Below are 21,948 nucleotides of genomic sequence, written 5' to 3'. Positions count from 1 at the left end.
TAAAGGTGTCTAATAACATGTACTAAAAGTTTGAAATTCAACTCCCGTGGGAAAGTTGAGTTATTAGCATAATAAGGCAAAAAAGTCCAAATTTCATCATTCTTTAAGTAACATGTGACATATGAAACTAGGGTGTTTGCATGATTCTGAATTCATTCCAAGCATTAGTTTTGCACAAAAAACACTCCTTGGGAGGAAAACGGCCACACAAACGTGATGAGGTCAGCACATTTGGTCAAGTGGATATGGCCTAATTTAGCCCAAGGAGTGTTTTTTGTGCAAAACTAATGCTTGGAATGGATTCAGAATCATGAAATCACCCTAGTTGCATATGTCACATGCTACTTAAAGAATGATGAAATTTGGACTTTTTTGCCTTATATAGGATGTTAAGGGTATGGTCACATATTATGCTAATAACTCAACTTTCCCACGGGAGTTGAATTTCAAACTTTTAGTACATGTTATTAGACACCTTTAGAAACACATTGGTGAAGAAATTTCTTGGTAACGATTTAGTTCCCAGATTGGTCAAATACCTGATAAAATGCCTACCAGTGAGGGCCGGCTATTCAACGTTAAAGCTCTGGGCCCTAGTGGTAGGAGGAGGGACTACAGGCGGACCCGTGGATTCATGACCGGGAAACCCCGTGCAGCTGGGCTTTAACATTGTGTCGTGACGTAGGACCATCGCTCCAACGTCACCCCGGACCTCAAATTTGAGGTCCGGAGGAGGGACTTCCGGCAGTCTTCCGGGTGCTTCAAAACGCCACTGAGCAACTTCCACTGACATGAATAGCGGAGGGGGCGGAGCTTCGCGCCAGATCAGTCTCTATCCTTTTATATACTCTATGATATGGACAGAGTGGATTCAAATATTGTTTTTATTGAAAACTACGGTCCCTCGGCGTGTAATTGTTTGCCGAACACCCGCCGGACATGTGGGGCAAAACGATTTAGATGTTGCATTTGTACAAGGTAAGAGTGATTTTGAGGCACAAACGTAAACACGCGACTTTTTTTAAGGGACTATCTCTTTTAGATTCGTCAGAATCGAAAAAAACCTCTACAGAGTCTAAATGTTTGGGCTACAATACACTAATAAAACTGGTTATCTGGCGCCAACTGCTGGCGAAACTCGGGGACTTAGATTCCGAGGGGCAGTGGCAAAATGATACAACAGCTGTTGTTCACCAACTGTGGCAAACAGGTGGCAAACAGACAACAGTTGGTCCTGTGGATCGCGTGGGGGATCTATTTCTGATCTATTCTGACTAGCTATCACGACCGGTGCCTGTCACGACTTCCATTTTGAGGGTTTCACTTTGTTTAACAAAACGGGCGAAGCGTGGATTTTGGGCTCATAGTCATAGTTTTATAGCTTCCTGGCATGAAGCAGCATCTTTGAGAAAGGCGGTCAAATGGAATAATCTCCACGCGCGTCTGAAAGGCGATTTTAATTTAATTTCGTCGTAACTTCTTTGGTTCGACAGCCTGAGCCTTATTAGGCTATCAGACGGACGGGAGAAGCCGTAACCTACACTCACTCAGTGGAGTTCTTTATTTCACATACAACCCCGGACCCCCCACACACAATAAGGTATGAAATACACGCTGTGTGTGTGTGTGTGTGTGTGTGTGTGTGTGTGTGTGTGAAATGAAATGAAATTAAATCTATATTTACCCAGGGTATCTGGGCTAAGCTCAAGAACTTGTTTCCAGCCAGGCCCTGCTCATAGAACACATTTCATCGTAGTGGTTCAATGCCTTGTTCAAGGGCACTTCAACGGTGGTAATTTTAACGTGTCGGACGGCTGATTCGAACTAGGAACCTTCCGGTATCAAGACCGCGCCGCTATCCGTTCGGCCACCGCTGCCACTGTGTGTGTGTGTGTGTGTGTGTGTGTGTGTGTGTGTGTGTGTGTGTGTGTGTGTGTGTGTGTGTGTGTGTGTGTGTGTGTGTGTGTGTGTGTGTGTGTGTGTGTGTGTGTGTGTGTGTGTGTGTGTGTGTGTGTGTGTGTGTGTGTGTGTGTGTGTGTGTGTGTGTGTGCGTGCGTGCGTGAAAGATTGCTTCAGTGGCACACAAAAAACACATGGACCTACTATGGCCCAACTATTCGTTGCAAATTTTATTCAGTTTGTAGAATGGGTATAGTTCAACGAATATACGATATAAAAACTGCTAAAACCATAAAAATCACAAAAATACATACATCAGGATCCTCCATTTTCAATTAATCAGAACATTTTAAGATGTACGAATACAGGCCTACACTTCTATGCAAAAGAAAAATAAATCATCACAGTTAGAAAAAGTAAAAAATAAAAAAGAGGGGAAAAAACATCCAGTTTCGATAGGCCATCCTCTATTCGCTGGGTGAAACAACACAGCGTTCATCATTGGAGTTGCATTACGAAACGTATGGCCTACACATCGTTACATTTTATGGGTATTATTGTAGTGCAGGTAATTTGCAACATCCACTGATCTTTCAACATTTTTAAATGGAACTGTCAAATATTCGAAGACGTTGATCCCCATCCCCTATTCGCTCAGTCAGGACATGACATATGTGTCAGGCAGAAGAATACAGTCATTTGTTGTGTGTTGTGTGTTGTGTGTGTTTGTATATATATATATGTATATGTAGGCCTATGTATTAAAAAAAAAATGTTTCATTCTAGGGTAGGCTACTAAAACACTGTCAGAATTAGCATTAACCTTCTGGTAACATGTGAGTGCTACCCATTATCTATGGGTAAAGTGTTACTTTCTACAACCTTCAGCTGTTATGTGGGCAAAAGCTAGCCCCAAATGTGACAACAAAACCTCCCTGTTCGAGGATCTATTTTTGACCTTTTTAGCACAATCAGTAGCAGCTAAGAACACACTTGTACTGTATGTAAGGTTGCTGAATGACAAACTTAAAGTTTGTTCTGCTGGTGATTTCCCCAGACCACCACAGGGAGAGGTCGACTTTTCACGAGAGATGGCTTCCAAAAGGTATTCAACATCGTCAGAGGAACAGCGAGAGATGGACCAGGAATGTGGACTACCTGATGACTCGATGAAACCTGTAGTAAAGTGTTGCAGCATAGGTATGTATTATATACATTCTTCCTGTTGTTTTACACTGACTAGTAGGCCTACTACTGCACAGAGATGAGATCAGATAGACTCAGTTAATCGTTCTTATAAAATAAATCTAGAGTGTAGTAGGATGCTAATTATTTGTTGTGGCATGGCATTTTATTATACAACATAATGGGTGGTATGTCCTTTATTAAAAAACAAAGCCAAAACTAATAATAATAACAGCATGGAAAAGACACAGTTCCCTCCTGACCTTACAGCGGCAACAACACATATAAATCAGTTACCCTGAATGAATGGGTCTAGTCTAAATAAACAATACTTCAATCTTTTGAATCAGTATTTAAATGTAAACATGTATGCGTAGGTCGTTATAATAATGTTGGAGATCTGTGTTGAATGTATCAAGTCTACTGAAAGCATTTACGACAGATTCGTAACCATAGTGATGCCGGTCTCTTAAAACAGGGGTTCTCAACCCGTGGGTCGCGACCCCCCGTGGGTCGCGACCCCCCGGGGGTCGCCAAATTATTTAAATCTGCCCATGCTTAAGTGATGTCAGCTGGTAAGTGCTTGAGGGTGAGAGACTGCAAGGGCTGGTATACAATGAATGAGACAGCACTTTGAAGATGAGTCCCTTTAGTTTACATGAAGAGGGAATCTTGAAACAAGAAAGTGGCTGCACACACTGTGTCAATATATTATTTCGGAGGCAGATTAAGACATAAAACCTTTAGACCTTTAGTTTACATAGCCTACTATATAAAACTCTTACTGTCCTTATTTAGAGTCATGACCCCAAGAATCGAATCGAGAATCGTTTTGATTTGAAAAAAAAAATATTTTTAATTCCTTCATTCCAGACCAGTCTGTGGAGTCCAGCCTGCAGCTTCACATGAGTTCTCCAGCACCAACCAGGACCGTTTCTATTAAACATGAACCTGAAAACCACTTGGAGTTCAGTAAGTTTCATGCTCATTTTCTTTCCTTTATTCTGTGCTGAGCTATCATTTTATTAACATTTCATTACTTGCTATTTTCACTGAAATAGCGTAAGACTGTATAGTGATATTCTTATGGGCTCCACTGTATGATATGAAGGCTGCTGGGGACTGATGCGGTCAGCGTTATTATTCCGACGGCATGTTTGTCCGATATCGCCGTTGTCTCCATATATGGGACTATAGGTTATCCTCATATATGGAGCTCTAAGTGAAAGCCTTCGTAACAAATACTATTACACTAAAAAGGATAAAGATGAAGGGAAAATAGACATTTTTATAGTACAATAATGTTTCAAATTTACACATACAAACAAATTACACAATAATCAACACAAACACTTTATTTTAGAACACCCAAATCAAATCATATTACGGAGTGCATGTTTAATCAATTATTCCATCAAAGCAAACGCATAAACAATATTAGTTTGCCTCTTCCACCCCCGGTAGCACAGCCTCTCTTCTCTATTAAAAATAACAGCTACTCGCCAAAACAAGCACGGTTTTAAGATGTTGGAAAGCCTACTTTCCTGGCTTAGTGGGAACACTCAGAGCCCCCCACCTCACATCTAAAATACACGTTTTGGCCAGAAAAGAAAATATTCCACAAAATGTTTAATTTCATATGACAGACACCATTTAGTAAAAACTTAACCAGCATTGCACCCTCTACGGTAGTAGTCTACGCCCCTAAATTGAATAGATATGTAGGGGCCCCTTGAAACAGACGGTGCCGTCAGACTGGTGTCACTTACCAATATTCTCCAATATTTTCGGCATTTGCGATTTGCGCCAAAGCTTGAATTTAAACTTGTGCCAAGACAAAAATCACGTCTGGTCGGGAGCTGTCGTACGCTTTGTCCTCACCTGTTTTTCTGTCGTAGAACAGCGGAGCAGCATTGTTTGACCAGCTGAGAGGCTGTCACAGGCATCAAAACATATGTATTCACTCCTAAAATGTTTATATAAAACTGTATAGGTATGTATATGGGCTAAATGTAAAAAAGAAAAAAAAAGAAAAGGAATACATCAACGATGTGTCTTTGTGTCATATGAAATTAGTAGGAGATTTCCAACTTTACAAGCAAGCAATTAAAATTGCGCATTTAAAAACAATGTTGCAAGTTAGATGCGTAAGCCATTTAAAGTGTTTTGCATGATGAGCGCATACATGCGAGGATTTGGGCTGTCTGTGCTGAAATATTTCCATGACGGGACGTTGGAGAGTATAGTGCAGTGCAGCGCTGCAGGTGCGGAGAGTCCCAACTTGGGTAGCCTACTGTAGCCTAATCTACAGCAGGCTGATGTCTTTCTGGAGTTACAGTATCAGTATGTGCAATCTCCTCCTCGTTTTAATAAACCCGACGTCGCTCGAATGCCAAATGTGCCGTCCAGTGCCACATGAGGCTACGGTTTTGGCTGCAATATTCATATAATTGACAGTTGACAGCGAGGCCATTTAAATAGACTGTCGAACGTGCATGGTCAATTGGTCACGGTGTCACGGACGGACCACAGTGATAGAGAGAGACAGATAGACAGGACAGGAGATGCACCTTGCAGAACAGCAGCGTGTGTGCGCGCCTATTTGTTATTTAATTCATGGTTCACAGGTTCAGGTTTTCGTTCACTAATATATCTTGTTGTATATTAAATGAATAAACAACAATAAATATACAACTAACAACACAGTGACAGTTGCTTGCAAATTGCGATATGTGTGTGCGTGCGTGCGGGGGGGGGGGGGGGGTGAGGCGGGCAGCAAGGGAAGCGAAGCGAAGCGAAGCGAGAGGAGAAACAGACAGGGTAGTCCTACAGCTTTATTTAATTCATGCAAGTTTATTTATTTAAGATACAACAAGTTGCGTGTGCGTGCGTGCGTCTGTGTGTGTGTGTGTATGGGAGGGGGCAGCAAGGCAACTTAGGCAAGCGAGTGAAACTTTTTTTCCCCTGTAACCATGGTTTCCAGGTCGTATTGCAGTGGTTCATGTCGCAAAAACGAGGGCGAGGCTTGATTTCATAGGGCGTGCCAGATTGATTTCAGCCGTCACATTTATTACTGCTAGGAATGAAATTAGGAAGGATCAGCTGTTTGCGGTCACTTTATAAATGCCGACGCGACGTGGGTGTACTACGAAACCTACACTCGAATTTGGGGCAGAATTTACACTCAATTGATAAATGAGGGCCTAAGTTAGAGAGCATGATGAGACCGAGTGGGCACTGTGACTGTGTCAGGCACCCGGAACTGGTGGCAAGCAAACAGACATTGTGGGAACCAACACAAAGTACAGCTGGGAAGTGAAAGATACGCACCACTTGTAAACGACAGCAGAGCTAACAAATACATGGTGCATTTATATAGCGCCTTTATCCAAGGCGCTTTATAGAGATTGTGCATTACATCCACGCATCCACACACCAATGCCGGAGGAAACCATGCAAGGCACCAACCTGCACGTCAGGAGCAATTAGGGGTTCAGAGTCTTGCTCAAGGACACTTCGACACTAACTCTGGGGGAGCCCGGGTTCGAACTGGGAACCTTGTGGTTGCCATCCGGTCACTCTACCCCTGAGACACTGCCCCCTGATCAACTGCCCCCTGAGCCACTGCCGTCCCCAAACACTGCAGAGCTGAAACCCTAATGCTAGACAGTAGGGTGTGTATATGTTTATGGCATGTGTCATGTAGTGCTTATGTAATATAAGTAATATATGTAATATAAATATACAGTTTGCCTTGTGTATACCATTTCAAATATATCTTTATTTCTTTTCACCTGATAATAGTTATGTTGTCTTATGTTTTCCCCTTCTAGACTTCCTACAGTTCACTGTGTGTAAAGAGGAGGAACCAGAGCCTCCAGAGATGAAAGAGGAACAGGAGGACCTAGTTCAAAGACCAGATGAGGTTGATGGGTCAACCATATTACTAGCAATGAAAAGTGAAGATGATGATGAAAACCGAGAAATAGAGCCTCTAGCCAGTACCTCAACTGAACACCTGACATCACAAGCTGATATACAGGACTGTGGAATATCACAACCAGCTAGTGATGACCAGCTCCTCTCTTCACACTGTTCTGAATCTGACACTGAAGACAGTGATGAGTGGGAGACCAGGGAAGGGCAGTCACATTTAAACACACTGAAATCACATAAAACAACATATGTAGAAGGACAAAGGTTGTCTTTGAGCAATAACCTGTCCCAGGACCTGACATCATCGAAACAAACACAGGGAATCACAGCAATCACAGGGAATCACACAGGGACCAAAGGTTTTAGTTGTACAGAGTCAGAGACCAAATACTTTAGTTGTACAGAGTGTGGCAAAGGCTTTAGTCAAATTAGTAATTTGAAAATTCACATGAGGATTCATACAGGGGAAAGGCCCTTTAGTTGTACAGAGTGTGGCAAAGGCTTTGTTCGAATGGGTCATCTGAAACGTCACATGATGATTCATACAGGGGAAAAGCCCTTTAGTTGTACATTTTGTACCAAAAACTTTGCTCTTCCCTTAACTCTGAGACAACACTTGCTGACTCATACAGGGGAAAAGGCCTTTAGTTGTTCAGTTTGTAGCAAAATATTTCGTCTTAAGCAACATTTGAAATCACACATGCTGACTCATACAGGGGAAAAGCTGAATCAAAGGCCCTTTAGTTGTGCAGTGTGTGGCAGAGGCTTTGGTCAGTCAGCTGGTCTAACACAACACATGAGGATTCACACAGGGGAAAAGCCCTTTATTTGTGCTGAGTGTGGTAGAGGCTTTGGTCAGTCAGCTACTCTAAAACAACACATGATGATTCATACAGGGGAAAAGCCCTTTAGTTGTACATTTTGTGACAAAAGCTTTAGGGTTCATTTAAGTCTGAAACAACACTTGCAGACTCATACAGGGGTAAAGCCCTTTAGTTGTGTAGAGTGTGGCACAGGCTTTGTTAGAAAGTGTAGTCTGAAAAGTCATATGATGATTCATACAGGGGAAAGGCCCTTTTATTGTACGGTGTGTAGGGAAAGCTTTGCTCGTGCTAATGATGTGAAATCACACATGGTTAGTCATACAGGTGAAAAACACTTCAGTTGCACAGAGTGTGGCAGAGGCTTTCGTCACTCAGCTAGTCTAAAAAAACACATGAGGATTCACACAGGGGAAAAGCCCTTTAGTTGTACAGAGTGTGGCAGAGGCTTTCGTCACTCAGATTCTCTAAAACGACACATGATGGTTCATACAGGGGAAAAGCCCTTTAGTTGTACATTTTGTGCCAAACACTTTACTCTTCGTGGAAGTCTGAACCAACACTTGCGGACTCATACAGGGGAAAATCCCTTTAGTTGTACAGAGTGTGGCAAAGGCTTTGGTAAAATTAATCTTCTGAAAACTCACATGATGATTCATACAGGGGAAAGGCCCTTTTATTGTACAGTTTGTGGCAAAAGCTTTGCACGTGCTGACTGTGTGAAATCACACATGTATACGCATACAAGTGAAAAACCCTTTAGTTGCACAGTTTGTAGCAAAAGCTTTGCTCATGCTTACCTTGTTAAAAAACACATGATTACACATACAGGGGAAAGGCCCTTTGGTTGTACAGTTTGTAGCAAAAGCTTCACTCAACGTGGAGGTCTCAAATCCCATATGAGAACTCATTCAGGCAGCTCATTTGTAGCAAAGATTTAATTAAACCCAACATCTGAACAGACACAAGCCCCCCGCTTCGAACTTATCAAGCCGATCTTATCGACCTACTGCATGTAGTCTGGGTGCCTACTGGGTGCGATTGGCATTGATAAAACGAAAACGAGGATTAAGGTTGGGACCGCGCTGCTACGTGCTTGCGGTTATGTTTAGATTAGGGTATGAGGAGGCTTGGCGTTTCTCAGTAGGCAGTAGACCAAAACGACTGGCGAACATGCGTTAAGGTTGAGACCGTGCTGCTACGTGTTTGCGGTTATGTTTATTAGGGTATGTGGCGGCTTGTCGTTTTCAGTAGGCTCCCAGCATGTGCAGCAAGAGCGATAAGATTGGCTTGATAAGTAACCTCCTGGGAATTATTGGTTGATTTTCATTCGAACGTTTTATCAATGACAATCGCAGCCAGTAGGCTCCCAGACTACATGCAGTAGGTCGATAAGATCAGCTTGATAAGTAACCTACTGGGAATTATCGGTTGATTTTCACTCGAATCCGTTGCATAAGCACCCATACAGCATAGCCACATTTTTGTTTGTACATTTAGATGTACATTAACCATTGCCAAGCCATCTGAGTTGACATATGCATATTTTTGTCAGTCAGTAGCTTTGAATTTCACCATGATGGACTATGAAATGCTTGTATTGCTTTTGCATATCTTTTTTTCCTCTTCATCCTACGTCATAATTATCTGACACTAATAAAATACTAGTACAACAGTATTCGTGTCTCTCCAGAGTTTGGGATTTGAAAAGGCATATTTGCTATTGTATTCATTAACCACTTGAAACCCCTAGTTTCCCAAGCAGCTTCCTGGGAGAAGGGATGGGTCAATTATGGGCATAATTCCTGTTATCTATTCAGTCATTCACTTCAGTTGAGCGATCAAATCAATCAACAATAATGTGGGAACAGAACCTGAGCTTACACTACAAGATCTCCCTCCACCCTAGAAATCACTTAAGTCGTTTTTTTACCACTCAGTTGACTTCACTGCATAACTTCCGGGTATGATGATGCACTCTATAGTCAGACCTGGAAGGTAACCAAAAGAGAAGTTAAATTTTTCAATTCAATTCAATTGAATTGAAGTTCATGCAGTGATTTTTTTTGGTTTATCCTCCTTTGTTTTCCTTCTCCCCTGCACAAAACTGACACCTTGTACATGTTTTGACCATGCATTGTTCAGCTTAAGCTATTTAAACTAGGGCCGGGACTTTAACGCGTTAATTGAGATTAATTAACTACAGAAAAATTAACGCGTTAAAAAAATTAACGCATTTAATCGCACCTTTTTTTTCACGGCGGAACGTTTCTCACTGGGTGCATTTCTAGGCTCATTAGGCTGCTGCACTCCTTGCACGGCTTGCAGGGGGAGGAGCAGCAGCAGCAGTCCAGTCCACTCTACTACAGCTCCGTCAGACAACAACTTACAACACCCAAACGTTTGCTCAGTGGATGGGACATTGGGATTTAAAAGCTATCGGATGGACGCGTGGATAGCAGCATGGTTGTGTGCAATGTCAGGGAAAGGATCCATAAGCCATATGACCAATGTTAGCTTTCATGCTAGCTCTGGTCCATAGCCAGAGCTATGGATCAGAGCTAGCTTCCATGCTAGCTGCTTCAGCTTAGCATGTCTCGCAGAGTAGAGGCTTGCACGCCTTGCGGAGATTTTTCACCACAGCACGAAGCTGTCAAGCTGTCCTCGATGCGAAACATACTGAAGCAGCAAGTGTGAAAGTCCGTGGTCAGACAATGGTCTGCCCCAACCCCATGTGAAATGCACTCCCCAGCTAGTTCATTCCACCGTTTTTTTATTTTGTTCCTTTGTCTAAGTGTTTACCCCCTAATAAAGTTGTTTTTATTTTTTTTCTCATGCCCCACCATGTAAAGCACATTTGAGTATTCATAGACACTTTATATAGGCACCTGCTGCACTTGTTTATCTGTTGGAGAAAAACAAGTTGTATTGCTTAAAGGGGAATACCCCTCATTTCAACATTTTTCTATGGAGTTGTGTGGAAACTGGAAATGATAAAAAGTCACCCCATTTTGTGTTGTCTAGAACTGGAGGTCTGACAAAAACAGTAACACTATGAAGTACAGCTTTGTGATGTCACTGAGATGTACTTGTTACTGTTAGTGATTTTTTTCAGACCTCCAGTTCTAGGCAACACAGAATGGGGTGACTTTCCACACAACAGCTCTAAGGTATATTAATGACAGTAAAATGTTGAAAATGAGTGGTATCCTGTAGTCACTATTCATTCACTGGGATACCAAAAAACATTTGAAAAAAAAGGTTTCTCACTGTTCTCGGGTTGAATATTGATATGCGATTAAAATGCGATTAATCGAGATTAATTAACTACAAAGCCTCTGATTAATTAGATTAATTTTTTTAATCGAGTCCCAGCTCTAATTTAAACATAATCATATCATTAATAAAACAAAATCATATCTTACCACACTATCTGGATCGTTATTTTGAATGTACTGTACAGAACTATCTAACTATCCATGTTCTTGATTGATTCTCCAATGTCTTTCTTTGAACATTATCATTTTCAGAGCGAACTTCCCTGAAACTAGTGAAATGAGTCAGCGGAGTCAGTGTTATCAATTAAACTTCAGCTGAAAGGTGTGAGGTCTAAAAGCAGCAACAGATTTTGAGAATTGACATGCAGCTAGTTTCAATACCACACAATAAGATCCTCAGTGTTCATTTATCCATTTATAACTCAGAGAGAATGCACAAATGGACCCTTAGTTGACAGACAGGTCCTTTTGGTTTGTGTGCACTCAGTTAAAGGACTCCGGCACTTTATTTTACACCTCTCCCGCTTAGAGTGTGGCGTTGTAGAGGAGGTCTCTCCGAATGCGTGCGTATGTCAGACCAGTTGAAACATAGAACCATTTTTTGTGCAGCATACATAGTCTGAAAATGACAAAAGAGAAATAATTACCTCTGACCGCACTGGATGGTCCGACACTTTATTTTACACCTCTCCTGTTTAGAGGAGAGTGTGGTGTTGTAGAGGAGGTCTCTCTGACACGTGCGTATGACAGACCAGTTGAAACATAGAACCGCTTTTTTTCCAGCGTCCAATTTGTAAAGGCCATGCACTTATACCTGGAGGGGAGAGAACAGATGGTGGAGGTGAATGGAACACTGCCCCCCCCCCCCCCCCCTCCCAGTGAGTTGTGGCATTCCACAAGGAAGCATACTAGGACCTTTACTGTACCTAATATATGTAAACGACATGACTTCAGCTTGTGACTGCAACTTGTTCCTGTTCGCAGATGACTCGGCACTGGTAGTCTCGTACAGGAACAAACTGCAGGTTGAAAAGGCCCTCAGCTCTGAACTCGGTAGAATCTGCACCTGGCTCGCTGATAACAAACTATCTTTACACCTGGGAAAAACTGAATCCATTCTCTTTGGATCTAATAGTAATCTCAGCAAGGCAAATGGCTTCTTGGTTAGAGTGGGTGACAATGTTATCACACCTAAAGATTAAATTATCTACCTAGGTTCCATCCTGGAGGCTAATCTTTCCGGTGATAAAATGGCCACCAACGTAATCAAAAAAGTAAACCAAAGAACAAGATTCCTTTACAGGATCTCCTCACTGGTCAACAAAAACACATTGAAGACCTTAACAGGAGCCCTCGTACAAGGTTTCTTTGACTATGCATGCACCTCCTGGTACCACAGCACATCAAAGGCCCTTAAAACTAGGCTCCAGACTTCCCAAAACAAACTGGTCAGGCTCCTACTTGGCCTCACCTCACCCCTGCCCACTTTGACAGGCTGGAATGGCTTAGGGTCGACGACAGAGTACAGCATCTTGCAATGGGTCTGGTCCACAAGATTCGATACACCACCAAGATACCCATGTACCTGTCTAGATACTTCCTTAATGTTAACCAAGACCACACCCACAACACCAGAGGGAGTGCAACGAACCATGTACAGCCCAGATTCGGCACAAACAAGGGACTAAATTATTTTCGCTCCTATGCCACCAAAATGTGGAACGCCCTAACAACAGTCATTAAGATATGATAATCCCTTGACTCCTTCAAAACCGCTCTCAAAGGGCACCTACGGATGGCTGCAATTCGAAACTGGACCCCGTAAAATCTGATCCCCCCCCCCCCTTTTGCCCCTCACTGTATATGTTTCTTTTCCCCTTTTACCTCCTTTATGATGAATTCCTGTTCTGTTCTTTGTCTATATAGAAGTGTCGTACGTCTCTAAATGTTTAGATGAATTGAACATGGTGGACCCTCTTATAAACAAGTGTAATGCTTAATTGGGTCGTCCACTCACAGTTAACAGTCTTTGTATTATGTTTGTGCTTGAAATGTAAATATATTATTATTATTATTTTCAAAGAAACAAAATGTGTGTTTAAATTCTTAATTTATAGTTTTAATGTGCACATGAATTGTTTTTCAATGGATGCAGTTTACGAGTCTAGAGGGTACTCTTAATTTGAAGAGATCGTCAACCGGAAGTCTTATATTTTCTAACTAATATTTGCCAAAAGGACACGTGTAACCCATAGAGTATATATATAATAGAGACTGAACTGGCGCGAAGCTCCGCCCCCCCAGCTATTCATGTCAGTGGAAGTTGCTCAGTGGCGTTTTGAAGCACCCGGAAGACTGCCGGAAGTACCGTCTGAGAACGTCTACTTCCGCATTTGACCACCAAATGTTGGTGGTCAAATGCGGAAGTGCAACCGAGCGCTCAATGTTAAAGGGACACTTCACCCTTTTTGCCAAAAAATATACATCAATGACATTTATAAGATTTAGAACACTTTCCTGGCATTATTTTTTGTGTAATCTCTGGGTTTAGATATTTTAGATTAACGGGTGGCTCTGACGTCAGAGACACTCTTCCGTATTGCTACCGGACTACATTGTCTCCTCACACTGCAGCTAGACCAGCCCCAAAACACAGCCGTCACGGACACTGCGATTTGTTCCACCTACAACCTTCGTTGACCGCACCCCCACATGCGCATTTGTTATTGTGTTTGTGTCATGTCGCTGTCGTCAGCAGAGCAGCACCAGAGAGACGCGCTATGTTGCCACGAATCCCCCCCCCCCCCCCCCAACTCTAGATTTATTATAATGATATGAAGTGACTTGCCATAAACCATCCATTAACTCCCCATTCATCCAATTTGCATCTGCTTGTATTAAACAACATTAAACTCACCAACATTGCAGCTGTAGGGAAAGCTTGAATATCCACTTTCAAACTGCAAAGCTTTTGTTTCATAAAAATCCACCGAATCTTTTTCCCACTCAGCTCTGCACTTAGTTTTTCTTCTTTTTTAGTTCTATCTCACTACTAGAACGTTCTGACTCTGAGGTAGATAAGATTTTTGGCTGTCAACAGCATCCATTTGTTTTTTCAATGTTGTGGACCGGAGCGTGGTGAAATAGTTGCTAAGATACGATACTGCATAGTGATTGGCTCTGCTGCATGCCTATGAAGAGTACTGACCAATGAGCTGAGCCTAGCGCCCTTCCAGACACCAGGTTCCAGTGTCTTGCTTTCCTGTTCCTATAGCTCAGTCGGCTGCCCCTTCTTATTACTGCATGAGAGCGAGTGACTGAGAATCACCATAACGCGCTGTCATTTTTCCACGAGACAAAAATACGGGATTAAGTGCGTCCCGTATCGGTTCATTACGGGACAGGTCTTTTAGTTGCCAAATACGGTACGATCGTATCTTAGCAACTATTTCACGGTCCACAACATTGAAAAAACAAATGGATGCTGTTGACAGCCAAAAATCTTATCTACCTCAGAGTCAGAAAGTTCTAGTAGTGAGATAGAACTAAAAAAGAAGAAAAACTAAGTGCAGAGCTGAGTGGGAAAAAGATTCGGTGGATTTTTATGAAACAAAAGCTTTGCAGTTTGAAAGTGGATATTCAAGCTTTCCCTACATCTGCAATGTTGGTGAGTTTAATGTTGTTTAATACAAGCAGATGCAAATTGGATGAATGGGGAGTTAATGGATGGTTTATGGCAAGTCACTTCATATCATTATAATAAATCTAGAGTTGGGGGGGGGGGGATTCGTGGCAACATAGCGCGTCTCTCTGGTGCTGCTCTGCTGACATGCTGACAACGGTGACATGACACAAACACAATAACAAATGCGCATGTGGGGGTGCGGTCAACGAAGGTTGTAGGTGGAACAAATCGCAGTGTCCGTGACGGCTGTGTTTTGGGGCTGGTCTAGCTGCAGTGTGAGGAGACAATGTAGTCCGGTAGCAATACGGAAGAGTGTCTCTGACGTCAGAGCCACCCGTTAATCTAAAATATCTAAACCCAGAGATTACACAAAAAATAATGCCAGGAAAGTGTTCTAAATCTTATAAACGTCATTGATATATATTTTTTGGCAAAAAGGGTGAAGTGTCCCTTTAAAGCCCAGCTGCACGGGGTTTCCCGGTCATGAATCCACGGGTCCGCCTGTAGTCCCTCCTCCTACCACTAGGGAGGAGAACTTCAACGTTGGAAAGCCTGCCTGCCCCCTTGGTGTAACCTTTCCTGTCTTCGTCCCCGTACTTATCATAACCGGTGGACACAGGAGAAATGAATTCCATTCAATTCCACGGCCGAAATTAATACTTGCGTCGATGCCTATTAACTTCGGGGTACAACCCAACTTGTATACTTTTAGTACTTATATTCCCGTGGTGCAATGGTGAATGAACAGGCGTTTCTTTAGGCAGGTTGGTAGGCTACTTTATTTTCACTACTAGCAATATCAAACACGTTTCAAGTTCACTTCCTCAAACAATACTCTCACTCCACCCGTCTGTCTCCCAGCATACCTTACGCTCAGACAGCTCTTAAAGGGGACATACGCTCATTTTACAACACTACCCCCACTATGGATGGCAATGTATAACAATTCCACTCCATCATCAATGCAGTACATCATCAACATCTCAGTAGATAACATGGTAGATCTTTTATTTTTATTTTGTTTTACTGCTTCATTGGTAAACTTAGTAAAGTGGCATATGAATCAACAATAACACAACTAACACCAGCGGGTACTGAACCGATACTGGATAGGCATGCTGCACCTCGTTTCGCCACCACCAATTTCAAGCAACACAGGCTACAAATAACACTGCTCATGTTTAATAAGCATTTGTATGTACATACTGTGCAATCCCTTCTGTAATAATCACCAACCAAAATAGCTGAACATCAATAACAAATAATTCCAACACAAGGCCTTTTTTTTCTCTTTTTTTTGTCTTCTTTTTTAAACAGTCCATGTCAGTGTGTCACCCACTCCCCGTACCTGTTAGGGGCCCTCTTTCTTCGGCTGGGCCTAGTGGTGGGTATTTGGCACTGCACTGAATCTACAATAGTCCCTTCTTGTCCTGGTTGCACTGCCCTACCCCCACTGGCATGAACCTCCCCGGAATCCCCTCTACTTGGAGGAAACAAGTCTGTGTGCGGAGAAGCAGGGGAAGGGGGGGTTGAGAAGGAAGAAGTGTCTAAGTCCGGCTCTGTTGGTCGCTGGCTGTCGTGTTCCCCAGCAGATGTGTCCGAGAACAAGCCGGACACTCCTAGGTCAGGCTCGGCTGTTGGTTGCTGGCTGTCGTGTTCCCCAGCAGATGTGTCCGAGAACAGGCCGGACACTCCTAGGTCAGGCTCGGCTGTTGGTCGCTGGCTGTCGTGTTCCCCAGCAGAGGTGTCCGAGAACAGGCCGGACACTCCTAGGTCAGGCTCGGCTCCATCTGTGTCCACATCCGGCGGTGAAACCTCCACAGGATTCCAGGCTTGTGCCCGTTTGAAGACCCAGCTGTTGTCCAGCGGGGTGCGGGACCGGTATGGTTTGAGCTTATCATGGTGAACCACCTTCACCCTTGTCCGGGGCCCTTGTTGGATGCGATACACCAGGTCGTCCAGTTGCCCCAGGACGAAGTAGGGCCCTTCATATGAAGGCAGTAACTTCCTCACCTTGTTCCTGACTCTCTTCGTCCCCTTAACAAGATGCCAGACAGCATCACCAATGCTGTATCTGTTGCAGCAGACATTCTTGTCGTACTGTTTCTTCGCCCGAGTGACGGATTGACGAATGGCCTCTCTTGCTATCTGATGAGCGAGTTCCAATCGCTCACGAAGCTTACGCCAGGGCTCCACCGGACGCGTTGCGTCGCGTCAGCGTCGCGTCAAAAAACGCACCGGTTCAATTTTAATGCACGCGTCGCGTCTCCGTCAACGCGGGCAGTGGAGCCACCCTTCATTGATTAAAAAGGGAACATTCCCTGACGGTGACGGAGACGCGACGCTGACGCGCCTGGTGGAGCCCGGCCGTTAGTGACGTACTGTGGAGGGTCATCGGTACTGTCAGAGTCTGGGGGCAGGCCAGCCACGAGGTCAATGGGCTCTGTTACCTCCCTCCCGAACAGCATCATATTAGGGGTGAAACTAGTTGTGCTGTGCCGTGTCGCTCTGTATGCCATGACCGCGTAGGGGATCATGAGGTCCCAATCCCAGTGGCAACGCTCTGCTGTGGTGGCCAAGATTTTCTGAAGAGTTGCATTGAAACGTACGACTTGGCCATCGGACTGCGGCCTAAAAGATGTTGTATGTGTCTTTTCAATTCCAAGTGTCTCACACATCTTCTGGAAGACCTCTGACTCAAATTTTGCACCCTGGTCACTGTGAAGAGTATATGGTGCTCCATAACGACACACCCACTCCGTGGTGAACACCGTAGCCACTGTCACCGCCTTCTGATCCGGTAAGGGGTAGGCCTCCACCCACTTACTAAAATAGTCCTGTACTACTAGCACATATTGGTTGTGGCGCTCTGTCTCATTCCATGGCCCCATGATGTCCAGGGCAACCCGTTCCATAGGGGTCCCAACTCGGACAGTTCCCATTGGGGCTTGGGGTGTCTTGGCTGGCCTGGCCTTAGCGGCACAACTGGTACAGGTACGGCACCAGAGAGTGACATCTTCTCGCATCTGGTACCAGTAGTAGCGGTTTTGTATGCGGGTTAGGGTACGTTCGACCCCAAAGTGGCCACCAACAGGTCCATCGTGCATCTGTTTTAGCACATCTGACTTGAATGCACGGGGAAGCACAATCTGTGGGTAGAACAAACTATCGTCTGTGCAGTAAAAACGTCTCACCAAGATGCCATCCTTAAAGTATATTCGTTTCCACTGACCCCAGTACGTCTTTGTAGCGGGGCTGAATGATGAAACCTCTTCCCAACCGGGACGCTCTCCGCCTGACTCCAACCATCCCCTCAGGGGAGCGATATCAGGGTCATCCAACTGAGCATCGCGCAGCTGTTCGAGTGTCCAGCCAGAGAACAGGGCAGGTGTAGCAGTGTCGACCAGACAGATCTTCTCTCCCTGGGCCTCTTTCGTCGCAGTGAGTGGAGTCTCCACTACCCCCACTGGGCTTGACAATATATGAATGTAGTCTAAATCGCACTGCACTCCCTGGTCGTGACACTGGGGCATTTCAGGAACCGTACAGGGGCACAACTCACGACAAGGCCTCCTAGACATGCCGTCAGCAATGCAGTGGAGACGGCCAGGACGGTGAATTATAGTGAAATCATACTCACTTAACTTCTCGAGCCACCTGGCTAGCTGCCCCTCTGGTTCTTTGAACCTGGTAAGCCAGCGGAGGCTGCTGTGGTCAGTGCGCACAATGAAGGTTCGGCCCAACAGGTACTGACGGAAGTGCCGAGTAAACTCCACTACCGCCAGAAGCTCCCTCCTTGTGGTGCAGTAATTCTGCTCTGTCTTGGACAGTTTCCGGCTTCCATAGGCCAGCACCCTTTCATGGTCATGCTGGATTTGTGAGAGGACAGCTCCAATTCCTACATCACTTGCGTCGGTATCCAATATGAGGTCACCGCTGTCGAGGGGATAACCAAGGATAGGTGAGCTGGTGAGTGATCGTTTGAGTCCCTTGAATGCCTCTTCACACTTCTCGGTCCAGTGGAAACGTGCATGTTTCTTAGTAAGGGCGTGGAGGGGCTCTGCCATAGTAGCGAAGTCCTTCAAAAAACGCCTGTAGTAAGAGGCCAGGCCTACAAACTGACGGACCTCAGTGACCGTAGTTGGAGTTGGCCACTGTTGTACTTGTAAGACTTTCTGTGGGTCTGTGGCAACACCCTTCTCTGACACAATGTGCCCTAAGTAGGCGACTTGATGCTGGAAGAGGCAACACTTGGCTGGCTTCAGCTTCAGGTTGGCCTGGCGCAGCCGGTCGAACACTCCTTCAAGGCGCTGTATCATTTCCGGAACATCTCTGCCCAGTACAATGATGTCGTCCAAGTACACTAGACAGGTTTCCCACTGCATGCCAGCCAGGACGCGGTCCATCAGTCGTTGGAATGTCGCTGGCGCGTTGCAAAGACCAAACGGCATGACATTCCACTCAAAAAGGCCCTTCCTAGTGCAGAACGCCGCTGCCCTGCGTGCCCTAGGAGTGAGTTCGACCTGCCAATACCCTGATGCAAGGTCCAGGGTGCTGAACCACCTCACGCCAGACAGGGTGTCGAGTGTGTCCTGGATGCGTGACAGTGGGTAGGCATCCTTTATAGTGCGCTCGTTCAGGGCACGATAGTCCACACAAAGGCGGTAGGCCCCATCCTTCCTGCGGACCATTATGATGGGAGCTGCCCAGCTGCTGTGGCTGTGGCGGGCGAAGCCAGCTTCAAGGCCTTGCTGTATCTGCCGGTCAGCATTTTGTTGCTTTTCTGAGGCCATTCGCCGTGGCTGTTGCTTCACTGGGGTGCCAGGCTGGAGTACAATATCATGTTGGACCAGATTAGTACGGCCCAAGTCGGTGGGACCAGTGGAAAATACATCCCTGTAGGCCTGCAGTAGCCGTTCTAGCTGCTGCTGCTGCTCCATGTTGAGTTATTTTGAACCCTGGGCATACAGGGCCTGGAGATGTTCTGGTATAGTGGAACACCCTGTAACGGGCTGATGAGGTTCAGTGTCAGGGGTGGGGGTTTGTATCGCCTCGGCTGACTGCAGGAGCCCAGCCACTGCTCCCTTCTTTATGGTGACAGCTGTGTTTCCGGGGTTGTACATTCGGATCGGGAAATATTTCATAGGCTTAGCCTCGACCAGTGCCCGTGCCACTAACACTCCGTGTTTCTCCACGAAGCCCTTGGTGGGACTTATCATCATGCTGCCCTGAACATGACTGCGGAAATGTACATTGCCTGGAACCATATACTCCTGTCCTGGCTCCAAAACAGTAGTGCGGGCTATCCTGGCCACATGCACGGCATCCCTTTGGTTGGGGTCAAAGTAGGCCACCTGCTCCCCGTAAAGCTCATTTTTTCGGCGGCCAAAATCCAGGCGTGCTCGTGCCTGCTCCAAGAATGGGCGACCGAGGATGGCTTCTGTATCCGCTATGTTGGCGACAAGGAAATTGACATTGACTGTTCGACTGGCGACTTGGATGGGCAGGTGGGCTTCTCCAAGCACCGGCACCCTCTCTGGTCCAATTCCTTGTAGCGACCTCACCACGGATGGCTGAAGTGGGGGTCTGACCTCAGGGTCAAGAGCATTGTAGTGTGTTTCAGGGAGAACATTTCTTCGTGCCCCACTATCTAAGAGAGCACAAATTTCCATATCATGCATTAGTATGTGAATGCTCATTTCTTGGTCCTGGGCCTTGAAATGCAATACATTGGTTGAATTTGGGTCCTCTATGGCCTGGGGCATTAGGGCTGTTCTGACTGTGGTTGGCTTCCTTGGAGAGGGGCAGCTACGTTTCATGTGCCCTATGCCAGAGCAATTGTGGCAGCGAACTTCCTCCCAGTTGATACTATCTTTTTTTTTTTTGGCTTAAAGCGAGAGTTAGGTGATTCGGGACTCCGGCTAGGTGTGCCTCTGGCTGCCACTCTGCTCTCAAATTCTTCCTCTTCATGCTCACGCACTGTGGCAGTTCTGGGTCTCTGCTCTGCCATGGTACGGGCCCCGGCTAACATGAGCTGTGTTACATTCTCTGCTGCCTTTTTGGTGGCTGCAAACCTATGTGCAATTTTGTATGCCTGGGCCAAAGTACTGGGACGCTCAGTCGCATCTTGTTCGCATCTTGTTCTTCCTCTGCTCTGTTCGCATACACAATTGACACTTTTTCATATATGTCATCTCTCAAAGAATGTAGTGGCTCACCCCGTTTACGGACACGCTGCCTCAACTCGATGCCCACTGCAGCAGCATGCTCCGACGTGGGGCCATAGATGGTCTCGAGCTCCTCCACAATACGACTGTAGTCCCATCCAGCAGATCTGGGGTTCCTGTGGACCACAGCACCTGCAGCGCCCACTATAGGCAGAATTTCAGCTGAACAGCCATTGTATTTTCTGACCAATGGTTAGCTACAGCACAGCTCTTAAAACGGTGTATGAACTCTCTCCATGATGTGGTGCCATCGTATTGTCCAGGCCGCAGAGTGGGGATGCGCTCACGTTGGTCGATATCATCCTCACTGTCCGGGGACGGGTCGTAGCGCACATATTTGCTGTGCCTGTCTTGCCTCTGGGGAGAATGTTCATATCCATGCTGTTGTGTAACATCAAGCCTACGTTGAGGTGTAACATCAAGCCTATGTTGAGGCGAGTGCTGCCATGCACCTCCAATCACCATCTGAGGTTGCATATAATAGTGGAGGGCTCAGGGCGTGGGGTAAATGGATTAGGATATATTGCCGTGCTCTCAGCATAGCCTGTGGGCAATTCAGACATGAAGGGGTTTGTGTTGGGTTGGCCCACTGACAGGGGTTAATTCTCCATAGGGCAGATATAGCTGGGTGTATGATAATTCTGCATGTCAATTCCACTAACAGTTTCATTTCCCCCATATTGTAGAAATGGGTTTGTGCATGAGGCTGGTGGCTGTGGCAATGGGTAATTAACAGAAGGCACATACATTGGGGTGCTGTAATTAGGTGGGACAAACGTGAATTCCTCACCATCAGACATGAAAGGATTCAGATTGGCATTTTTAGAATGTTCATAACTGTCAGTATTTGCATACGTCCCCTGTTGCATCATCTGTGATTTTGGACGTGTGTTTAACATTAGGTTAGCAAACTTAGC

General features: G+C 45.2%; 1 long non-coding RNA gene across 2 annotated transcripts; it reads left to right on the top strand.

Annotated features, from left to right (window-relative positions):
• Nucleotides 1-906: 906 nt before the first annotated feature.
• On the top strand, nucleotides 907-9,484 carry LOC306913574. 2 transcript variants are annotated; one of them, XR_013788568.1, is made up of 5 exons: nucleotides 907-978; nucleotides 1,494-1,600; nucleotides 2,957-3,099; nucleotides 3,958-4,056; nucleotides 6,918-9,484. It is a non-coding gene; the product is annotated as an uncharacterized lncRNA (long non-coding RNA). The 2 variants fall into 2 exon arrangements; XR_013788569.1 differs by lacking the exon at nucleotides 907-978 and having other exon boundaries at nucleotides 1,254-1,600.
• Nucleotides 9,485-21,948: the final 12,464 nt, after the last annotated feature.

This window comes from Electrona antarctica (genome assembly GCF_951216825.1).
Source record: "Electrona antarctica genome assembly, chromosome: 20".
NCBI classification, from domain to species: Eukaryota; Metazoa; Chordata; class Actinopteri; order Myctophiformes; family Myctophidae; genus Electrona; species Electrona antarctica.
Note: the sequence above shows the minus strand (reverse complement) of the source record. Positions and strands in the feature narration are given on the sequence as shown.